This window comes from Pongo pygmaeus, chromosome 12, assembly GCF_028885625.2.
Source record: "Pongo pygmaeus isolate AG05252 chromosome 12, NHGRI_mPonPyg2-v2.0_pri, whole genome shotgun sequence".
In the NCBI taxonomy this organism is placed as follows: Eukaryota; Metazoa; Chordata; class Mammalia; order Primates; family Hominidae; genus Pongo; species Pongo pygmaeus.
Window position 1 is genome coordinate 90,928,550 of NC_072385.2, and position 9,711 is coordinate 90,938,260.

At 42.3% G+C, this 9,711-nt stretch overlaps 1 pseudogene; it reads left to right on the top strand.

Moving 5' to 3' along the window:
* Positions 1-4,754: 4,754 nt before the first annotated feature.
* On the top strand, positions 4,755-6,269 carry LOC129030026 (alpha-ketoglutarate-dependent dioxygenase FTO-like; annotated as a pseudogene).
* The last annotated feature ends 3,442 nt before the right edge of the window (positions 6,270-9,711 follow it).

Sequence of the window (9,711 nt, forward strand, 5' to 3'; positions counted from 1 at the left end):
TGTGATTCAGTGGCATTAAATACATTTACGTTGTTGTACAACCATCTCCACTATTCATCTCCTCAACTTTTTTCTCATCTCAACTGAAACCCCATACCCATTAAACAATAACTCTCCATTACCTCCTCCCCCGAGCCCAGTAACCACTATTTTACCTTCTAGCTCTACAAATTTGACTATTCTAAGTATTCATAAAAGTGGAATCATATAATATTTGTCCTTTTGTGTATGCTTTGTTTCACTTAGCGTAATATTTTTAAGGCTTATTTATGTTGTAACATCTATCAAAACTTCATTTCTTCTTAAGGCTGAATAATATTTCATTATATGTGATACTACGTTTGGTTTATACATTCATCTGTCAATAGACGCTGGGTTGTTTTCATCTTTTAGTTACTGTGAATAATGTTACTACTAACATCGGTGTACAAATATCTGTTTGAGTCCCTGCTTTCAATTCTCTTGGGTGTATCTCTAAAAGTGGAATTCCTGGAAGATACAGTTAATTCTATGTTCACTTTTTTTGATAAGCCACCATACAGTTTTCCACAGCAGCTGTGCCATTTTTACATTCTCACTAACAATACACGAGAGTTCCACATCTTCACCAACACTTGCCATTTTATGTTTTGGTTTGTTGTGGTTGCTGTTGTATTTATAATAGCCATCCTAATGAAATGAAGCAGTATCTCACTGTAGTTTTGATTTGCGCATCGCTAATCATTAGTGATGTGAGCATCTTTTTATGGGTTTATCAGCCATTTATATAATATCTCCTTTGGAGGAATGTCTGTCAAGTCCTTTGCCTATTTTTTAAATTCTGTTGCTTGTTTTTTTTTTTTGTTGCTGAGTTTGGGGAGTTGTTTTATATTCTGGCTATTAACCCGTTACCAGATACATGGTTTGCAAATATTTTCTCCCATTTTGTAGCTTGCCTTTTCACTCTCTTGATAGTGTCCTTTGATGCACAAAAGTTTTTAATTTTGATAAAGGTCCTATGTTTGGTGGTTGTTGGGGGCTTTGTTCTTGAGACAGGGTCTATCTCTGTTGCCCAGATTGGAGTGCAATGATGCAATCATAGCCCACTGCAACCTCAGACTCCTGGGCTCATGCAGTCCTCCTGCCTGAGCCTACCCAGTAGATGGGACTATAGGCACACGCCACCACTGTCTGCGAACTTTTTTTTTTAATTAGAAATGAGGTCTTGCCATGTTTCACAGGCTTGTCATGAACTACTGGCCTCAAGGGATTTTCCCACCTCAGCCTCCCAAAACACTGGGATTACAGACATGAGCCCCAGAACCCGACCCTTATGTTTAGTTTTATAAGAAACTATGGAACTCTTTTTTTTCAGATTAGTTGTGCCACCTTATACTCCCACCAGTAATGTTGAGTTCCAGTTGCTTTACATCCTCACCAATGCTTCATATTGTCAGTCTTTAATTTTAGCCATTCTACCGGGTATGTAATAGCATCTCATTGTATATTTAATTCGCATGTTAATTTGCATTGAATATTTAATTTGCATATATTTAATTTGAGCATGTCATTAATTGCTCAACTAATGATGTTGAGCAATATTTTGTGTGTGCTTATTGGTCATCTGTGTATCTTTATAAAATGGTTGCTCAAACCTTTTGCCCATTGTTTTGTTGTTTTTTTGTTTGTCTTCTTTTTCGTTTTTGAGTTTTGGTCTTTTTTTTAAATTAAGTTGTAGGAGTGGCTAAATGCCTTTGGTAAGTCATTGATTTTCTGTCTCTTTATCTGTAGGTAGCAAGTATGAATTCCTCCATGACATTTGGGCTATAAGAAATGCCAAGCTTGGCCACTACTCACAGTACCCGGGACTCATAAGAATCCATGCATGCCTTCTCCCATCTAAGACATGCGGGATCCATGCCAGGAAGAATGAGGCACATGCCAGAGGATATGGGGGCTGGGAGGAGGGCACTAACCCAGGTGATTTGAAATGAGGTAGCATTCAATGGCCCCTGGCAAAAAGGAGAAAGAAGATGAGGGAGCTGAAAAATGTCTTCATGGAGAAAGGAGGGATGGAAGACAGGGAGGGAGGGGTGGTCCAACTGGCCCTGGAGCAGGGGAAAATGGAAATGTGGCAGATATATAAGCTAAACTGAAATCTCAGCACAGAGCTGGCCTATGAATTTCTCCCAGAGGGACCTTCTGCCTGTGGGGTAAAAGGGAACATAAACTTCCAGTTCTGTTTGCAGAGAGCCCTGAGGAACTGACACTGACCACAGCCAGATGAGAGGCCTCCTCAGCTGCCAAATTCTGCTCTGCACTGCCCAGCAGGGTCTTAGCTAGGGTAGCTGGCTCCATCCCAGGGCCAACAGCCAATTTCAGTTACATTAAGGAGGCAGTGTACTGGGGGACCAACAAGTTTTATTGTTTGATACCCTGATCTTAGAACCTAACCCTCCCGGAGGTGCAAATCACAACCATAAACAAATGTATTGTAATAGAGAATTAAGCTTATAAAGATATATCAGTCAGGGGACAGAAACTATACCAATTATTTAACAGAGACAATGTAATACAGAGAACTGTTAACTAGGTTTATGGTTATTAACTAGATAACTGAAAAGTCAAAAAAACAAATCTGCAGTATCACTTAAGTTAGTAACTGCAAGAAGCAGCTACCCACTCTTGGGCTGAGAGAACAAAGGAAGAAGTTGAACCACTAAAGCTTAGAAGTTGGAGGAAGAGCCCTCTGCATAATTGAAACTCAGACTTCTGAGGAAAGGCTCCAGTATCTGCACTGGCATCTCTGCTGTGGTCACTTTAAAGCTGGTTCTGCATGTATTGGGAAAACCGCAGGGTGGGTTTGGAAACTGCTAAGGGAGCCAGGGCTTAGTGGCTCACGCCTGTAATCCCAACATTTTGAGAAGCCAAGGTGGGAAGATCGCTTGAGCCTAGGACTTTGAGAACAACTTGGGCAGCATATCGAGGCCCTATCTCTACAAAAAATTTAAAAATGAATCCAGTGTGGTGGTGTGCACCTGTAGTCCCAGCTGCTTAGGAGGCCGAGGCAGGAGGATCGCTTGAGCTCAGGAGTTCAGGGTTGCAGTGAGCTGTCATCACACCACTGCACTCCAGCCTGGAGCAACAGAGTGAGACAGCTCCAGAGTGAGACTCCCATCCCTACTACTACTAATAATAATAATAATAGTGCCAAACTTGTGAAACCTGGTCCAAATGGAAAGTGACAGGTACTCAACTGTCTCCCTCAGTGGGTGTGAATAAGGACACTTCCAGCCTCATCCCTTGGCCACTCAAGGAACCAGCCTCGGGATGAAGCTGATGCTATGGGTAGCAGATGGGAGGGATGGAAAGAACCAGGGTCCATGATGGCGCTGCTGAGTCACTGGCTCACTCTCTTCTGGGTATCCACTTGTGTAAGCCTTCCGTCTTTCTGTTGATTACAGCATTGTTTAACTAAGGCCTCTGCTACTTTGCAGCCACGAGCATCTTGATAGATTAGGAAAGCAAAAAAGAGGACAAAAAAAGAAACCAGGAAAACGGATGTGTGGTAGATGAAATCATCCTTCTTGGTTCTTTTCAAAAATCTCCTGTCCTAATCCCCGGAATCTGAGTATGTCACCTTACAAAACAAAAGGGGATGTTGCAGATGTGATTAAGTAGTTCGATGAAGAGATTATCCTGGATTATCTGGGTGGGCCCAATGTAATCACAAGGATTAGTTACACAGGAAATGTGACAACAAAAACAGAGAATGAAATGATGTGTTTTAATGAAGAAGGAAGGCGCCCTGTGAGCCAATGAATGCAGGTGGCTTCTAGAAGGTGGAAAAGGCAGGAGAACAGATTTTCTTCTAGAGTTCTCAGAAATAATGCAGCTCTGACAATACCTTGATTTAGCCTATAAGACCCATTCAGACTTCTGACCTTCAAAACTATAAGACAATACATTTGTGTTGTTTTAAGGCACTAAGTTTGTGATTTTTTTTCAATTTATTTTATTTTATTTCTTTGTAGAGACAGCATCTGGCTATATAGCCCAGGCTGGTCTCAAATTCCAGGCCTCAAGCCATCCTACCTCCCTGGCCTCCCGAAGTGCTGGGATTATACGTTTGAGCCACCATGCTGGGCCTGTGGTAATTTATTATAGCAGCTATAGGAAACTAACACAGCATGGTAATTAGAAAACCCAAAAGAAGATGCTACGAATAAGTACAAATGTAGCAATGATTAAATAGATATGAAAGAGTTGAATCCAATGACTACTAAACACGTAACTAACAGATTGGATTTTTTTTAAACTCCAGGTAGGTGCCCTTCATGAAAGGTATATCTAAAACAAAATGATGCAGGGAAACTCTATACCTGTTGTCTCAGTTATCTATTGCAGTGTAACAAACCACCCTCAAAACTTAATGACTTAGTGCCGGGCGCGTGGCTCATGCCTATAATCCCAGCACTTTGGGAGGCCGAGGCGGGTGGATCACTTGAGGTCAGGCGTTCGAGACCAGCCTGGCCAACGTGATGACATCCTGTCTCTACTAAAAATACAAAATTAGCCGGGCATGGTGTCACGCGCCTATAATCCCAGTTACTTGGGAGGCTGAGGCAGTAGAATCACTTGAACCCGGGAGGTGGAGGTTGCAGTGAGCCAAGATTGTGCCACTGCACTTCAGCCTGGGCGACAGAGTGAGACTGTCTCAAAAAACAAAACAAAACAAAACCTTAATGACTTAGGAAGGTGGCTTTAGTGGCAGCATGAAGCACACCCTGATTGCCGAGGAAGAAGAGTGCAAAGCTAAGAAACTGAGGCATTTTGAAGAGTTTGAAGACACTTGGCTTCCTTATCTGACCCCCAAAGATGAATTCTATCAGCCGTGGCAGCTGACATATCCTAAATTAATTCTCCAAGAAGCCAGCAGTGTATCTGGGGAGCTCCATAAAGAGGCTCAAGAGGCCGGGCACGGTGGCTCACGCCTGTAATCCCAGCACTTTGGGAGGCCGAGGTGGGCGGATCACGAGGTCAGGAGATCGAGACCATCCTGGCTAACACGGTTAAACCACATCTCTACTAAAAATATTTTTAAAAATTAGCCGGGCGTAGTGGTGGGCGCCTGTAGTCTCAGCTACTCGGGAGGCTGAGGCAGGAGAATGGCGTGAACCTGGGAGGCAGAGCTTGCAGTGAGCCGAGATCGCGCCACTGCACTCCAGCCTGGGAGACAGAGTAAGACTCTGTCTCAAAAAAAAAAAAAAAAAAAAAAAAGAGGTTCAAGAAGCTTTTCTCACACTGCACAAGCATGGCTGCTTATTTTGAGACCTGGTTAGGATCCAAGGCAAAGATTTGCTCACTCCAGTATCTCCCATCCTCATTGGTAATCCAGATTGTACCTACAAGTCCCTGAACACTAGGTTCTTTATGGTACCATGGCCAGTGAAAGGGTCTAATATAAAATACACCGAGGGTCAGGTGCAGTGACTCACGCCCTGTAATCCAGCAATTTGGGAGGCCGAGGTGGGCAGATCACTTGAGGCCAGGAGTTCCAGACCAGCCTGGCCAAAATGGTGAAACCCTGTCTCCACTAAAAAAAATACAAAAATTAGCGTGATGGCATGCACCTGCAATCCCAGCTACTCGGGAGGCTGAGGCAGGAGGATCGCTCAAACCTAGGAGGCAGAGGCTGCAGTGAGCCAAGATCGTGCCACTGCACTCCAGCCTGGGCAACAGAGTGAGACTCTGTCTCAAAAAATAAAATAAAATACACCAAGGCTGAAATAGCTGCTGCTTATCTGACCTTCCTCAAGGTCAATGACTACCTGCAGATAGAAATAATCTAGGCTTTGGAAGAACTTGCTGCCAAAGAGAAGGCTAATGAGGATGCTGTGCCAGTGTGTTTGGCTGCAGATTTCCCCAGTGTTGGCATGGGGTCATCCTGTGATGGACAAGAAGATGAAGTGGACATAAAGAGCAGAGCAGCATACAATGTAACTTTGCTGAATTCATGGATCCTCCGAAAATCCCACATCTGAAAGAGAAACCTTATTTTGGCATGTGGAAAATGGCAGTGAGCTGGCATCATGCTGAAAAGCTGGTGGACAGGCCCCAAAGAGGAAAGTGAGGATGACTCTCATCTTGAAGGCAGAGATCTTGATACCTGGCATGTTGGTGTTAAGATCTCATGGGATGTAAAGACACCTGGTTTGGCAACACCCCAAGGAGACTGCTATTTCATGCTTGGTAATCTTTGGAGAACCAAAATTATATTGCTACTCTAGTGTCTAAATTTAGATTATTGGGTATATATTTTGAATATGTCTTATAAAGTAAACTTTTGGAGCATTTTATGTTAATAGTGAAACTTCTTTACAAGAACACGTAACTAGGTTTTTCTTTTTTGAGATACTGCTAAATTTTAAAAAGTTGCTTTTCTTTTTATTCTAAGTAGTTGTGGAGTTCCTCAAATATGCTAAACAATTTTCAGAATTATTCATGAAAGCTATTAAAGCATCCAAGTCAACTTATTAGTATAACTTGAAAAAATGCTTCCCTGTCTATATACATTTTTAGTAGTGAGAGAGTTTTGTCTGGTTTTGAATTTAGTTCTTCTCAGGAACAGCTGACCTGACAATGGGGCCTTTCTCTCAACTTGTCATTTAGTTCTTTCAGAAAGAAGCAATATCTCAACTGTGGTTAGGCTAACTTAAGCTCTAGAGTTTGTGGGGCTTTTTTTTTTCTTCTTGCTGTAAGTTTTTATTTTGTTTTTGGACTTTCTACTTGTTTTCCAATACGCAATGTGCAAACAGTATCCTTTTTTACTCAAAGCTTCTCGGGGCTTATTCTTTACTTGGCTGTAGTTCCTGATTCTTGGGGGTTTACCTCACTCTTGTCTACCTGGAGAAATCTCATATGTTAGTTTTGGAGCCCGGAAGAACCAGGGCTGACACCCAGTGTTTATAATAAGAGTTAATTCCCAATTTGGTATTTGTAGAGAGTCCACTGTGTTCCAGGTACTGTGTAAGGTTCCAGGGGAGACATCCGAGGTGGATAAATATTGATCCTTGCCTTTGGGGAATTCAGAGTACCGAATAGCTCTTTAGGCCATTCTCTCTTTAAGCGTTTTCCAAATTTTAGCTCTTTGTACATCAGCTTCAAGGTTTTCTTCATATCCATGTACTACTTGTATAATTATTTACATATTATTTCTGCCTAGATAAACTAACTTTTTTATCTTAGAAAAAACTGAATGGCTTAAAGTAACAAGTAAGACAGCTGGGCAAGTCTCTGCATGTCTCCCCTGGGGTCACTCGTGCAGCTACAGTCATCTCAGATGGTCTTACACAGCTTGTGCAGGCTGTTGGCCAGCCTCACCCTCCACATGGTCTCTCATCCTCCAGGACACTAACCCAGGCTTCTGCACATGGTGGGAGCAGCGTTCCAGGTGATGAGATCAGCAGCTGGGAGACCTGGTGAGGACTAGACTCAGATGTCCCATAGCATTAGTTCTGCTGCCTTCTGTATTCACAAGTCACAATGCCAACCATGATTCAACGAATAAGGAAATGGACTTCACCTCTTATTAGAACAGTGGCAAAGTCACAAGGGGTATGGATTCAGGAAGGGAAGGAGTTATTGTGTCATCTTTTTGATCAACTTACCATATCTGGAAAATATTAGCACAAAGTAGGTGTAGGAATATTAATATCAAAGTTGAAGTCAAGGTGAAAAGAAACTAAGAGGAAATATTTCTTAGAGATAAAAGAAACACTACAACAAGAAGATAAAATAGTCATGAGCATGTTTTCATCTAATGACGTTCATTCAGAATATGTAAAGCAAAAGCTGTTAAAGAATAAGGAGAGGCTGGGCACAGTGGCTCGCAGCTGTAATCCCAGCACTTTGTGATTACGGGGAGGATTGCTTGAGCCCAGGAGTTCAAGACCAGCCTGGGCAACATGGTGAAACCCCATCTCTACAAAAAAAATACAAAAAGCCAGGCATGGTGGTGTGAGCCTGTAGTCCCAGCTACAGTGAGGACAGGCAGGAGGATCACATGAGCCCGGAGAGGTTGAGGCTACGATCACACCACTGCACTCCAGCCTAGGTACAGAGTGAGACCCGGTCTCAAAAAAAAAGGGAGAAATTGACCCAAAAAATCAGTGTTAGATTTTAACGTATCTCTCTTGGAAACTAAAATATTAAGCACTTTAGAAAATAAAGATCAAGACTATTTGAGTAACACAATAGCTTTGCCTAATAGAAATATTCTGAACTACGTTCTAAGCAGAGTATACACATTCTCAAAAATTGACCATAAGCTAAACTGCAAAGGAAATCTTAACACATCTCCCCACCCAAAAATAATACAACACGGACCACCTCCTCTCACCACAATGCAATACAATTAGAAATGAAAAACAAAACGATAGCCAAACAAAAAATAAACCAGTGTATGTCTAGAAACTTTTAAACAGACGTGTAAATAACTCAAGTTAAAGGGGTAGCAGGACCAGAACCTAGATTTCCAAATGACCAGTGTAGTTCATGATCTAGTCCTTTTGTTCATATAAAGCTATTTGTTTTAAAATAGTTGCTGAATTATATGAAAGGGTGAGAAAGTGGGAGAGACAGAAAGGCAGAGACAAAACAAGGTGGGCATTCACTGGAGCAAAACAAAGGGATTCACTGGAGCAACGAGTTCAGTGTATGGAAGAATTGAACGGTCAGATAGTTATTACCAGCCAGGTTCAGCAAAGCCTAGAAGGATCTGCTGGTCTCAGTGACCAGGGAGCAATCCTCCCTGTAATCACAAAGTGCTGGGATTACAGCTGCGAGCCACTGTGCCCAGCCTCTCTCAGGCAAACACCACCCAGGGGAGGCCAGGGCAAGACACCAGCAAACAGGCCAGATCCTTTGAGCTTGGATCCTAGGGTAGATTCTATTTGCTTCTGATCCTTTAGTGCAGATGAGCTCCTGTGTGCAGAGGAGAGAGGTGGCTCCTAGAAGCGGGTAAATTCCAGAAACTAAAAGGGGCACAATAGTCAGTATCCAGAAGGATTCCAGATGGTTCCAACTCAACAATGCCAGAATACTCACAACATGGCAACTGTCCGTTTTCTGAACATTGGAGTCCAGTGGTGCCTGAGCCAGGAGGCTTGCCAGTTCAGTAGACCAGACATGGTATTTGCTCTACACAGCACAAATCAGAGGGCATATTTGATAGTGATAACATAGCAGTCATTTAGCTTGTGTAGAGGGTTACTCGGGATATTTCAGACCCCCAAAATTCTACTTGTGGCCTTAATTATTCACATTATTTGATCACATCAGTTAAAATACAGAGTACCTATCATTCTTTCCTTTGCACTATGGTAACAGAACATCTGTTGGGCTGAAATCAATTTTTTCTCCTTTTTGTGTGAATTCGTTGATGGCTTCATCCACCCACTCACCCATCCCTCCATTTAACTAACACTCAAAGCAAACTTAACACATCTCAGATCCTCAATGCTTCATGTGTCATTGTTTACGTCTCCTCTGATTACTTGTAGATGAGAAAATAAAGAAGGTGGTGTGAGTTATTTGGGTGCAAAACGATATTCTAGAAAGAAGTGCTCAGCTAAAACTGTGCTAGATAAATAACTAAAAAAAAAGAAGGAGAGAGAAAAATGAAAGAAAAAAAAAGAGCGTCAGAGAGGAAAGGGGAGGGTCTCAGTGGGG